The sequence below is a fragment of the Octodon degus genome, unplaced genomic scaffold (assembly GCF_000260255.1).
Source record: "Octodon degus isolate 3935 unplaced genomic scaffold, OctDeg1.0 scaffold00667, whole genome shotgun sequence".
NCBI classification, from domain to species: domain Eukaryota; kingdom Metazoa; phylum Chordata; class Mammalia; order Rodentia; family Octodontidae; genus Octodon; species Octodon degus.
Window position 1 is genome coordinate 40,241 of NW_004525243.1, and position 1,902 is coordinate 42,142.

Here is a 1,902-nt window from a genome sequence, read left to right on the forward strand (position 1 = left end):
GCTGTAAAGAAGCCCTATGACATCAATGTTGCCAAGGTCAATACCCTAATCAGGCCTGATGGAGCAAAGAAGGCATATGTTCTACTGGCTCCAATTATGATGCACTGGATGCTGCCAACAAAATTGGGATTATCTAAACTCAGTCCAGCTGACTAATCTTAAATATATACTTTTTCCCCAGTAAAAATGAAAATAAATAAATAAAAATAAAATCATTTCTTACCTCATCTGTAAGGATGTATGCAGAAGTACCAAATTGCTTAGTGATTAATTTTGTTGCACCATGATAAATTAAAAGAGATTTCTCTTCTCTGGTGCTGAGAACCAAACCCAGGGCCCTGTGCATATTCAATAAGCACTCTACCACTGAGCTCAGAACCAGTCCAGCTTGGTCTTTTCCCTTTATCTTGAACCCACCTTAGTCAGCTGCACCTAAAATTAATGGCTCTCTCTTAAGGGTATTTCCAAAAGGTCTGATTTCCAAAAGGCCTTTCTGCTATGGTTTAAATGTTTGTGCCCCACCCCCACCCCATTCATATGTTGAAATCCTGAACTCTTAAGGTGGCATGGCAGTTTTAGACAGGAGGACTGATGAGGTAACTAGCAGTCCCCATGATTGGGATTAGTGCCCCTATAATAGAAAGCTGGCTAATCAGCTTGTCCTCTCTGCCCTGTGAAGGCACAGTGGGAAAGTGCCATCCATGAAACAGGATTTTACCAGACATCAAATCTATTGGTTCCTTCATTCAGTCTCCAGAACCGTTAAAATAAATGTTGGTTATTTATAAGCCACCCAGTGCATAATATTTTGCCATAGCAACTGGAATAGGCCAACAGCACCTCACAATTACAATTGAACTCATGTGATTCCAAAGCTTCTTTTATTTAGACAGGTAATGTATAGATACAATTGCCAAAACAGACATGTTTCTACACAAGTGCATTATTACCTAAATGTCTAGAATAAAACATCTTGATTATACTTTACAGAAGTCACAGATTTTAGAAAATGAAATTCATAATATAAAATATCTATATATAGTACAAATGATAATCAATGCAGACATTAAATATTTACATTTTAAAGTTATTACAGTAAAATGCTTATGTGGCAGAGAAGAAAAAAGAACACTCCTGCATTGTTGGTGGTAATAAAAACTAACACAACTAATGTAGAAATCAGTATGGAGAATTCTCAAAGAACTAATGTAAGGAATTCCATATGAGTCAGCTATTCGTCTTCTGATTATCTCACTCAAAGAGCTAAAGACATCATATTACAGTAGTAATACATGCATTCCAATGTTTATGGGTGCACAAGTCATAGTAGCTAAATCCTAGAAGCAGTCTACATACCCATCAACAGAAAATAGATTAAAAGTATATGGTAGCTAGGGTCCAGGGAGATAGCTGAGTAGAATAAGCACTTGCCTGACAAGTGCATGGTCCTGAGTTCAATATTTGGTACCACCAAATATATATAGAAGGAGATTAAATAGATAGATGGATGGATGGATAGATAGATAGATAGATAGATAGATAGATAGATAGATAGATAACTTTGAAACATTTGTAGGAAAATGAATCCACCTTTAAAAAAATGTTGAGTGAAATAAGTAGGACATGCAAGATTCAACACCATGTTGAATCTCTCATTTGAATAAACAAGATGAAAACAAAGCAAATAAAGGCTGGATAGAAAGAAACAAGGGGATACATCTCCTGCATATAAGAAGTCCAGGAGACTACAGGGAGAGGAAGAAGAAAAAGTGAAATAGGAAAAATTAGGATATTTCCTGTGCAAGGAACCAAACAACCACCACAGTGTAAGCATTGTATGTCATAAACATGAGCTGATAATAATAATAATAATAATAATAATAATAATAATCAATAACTATT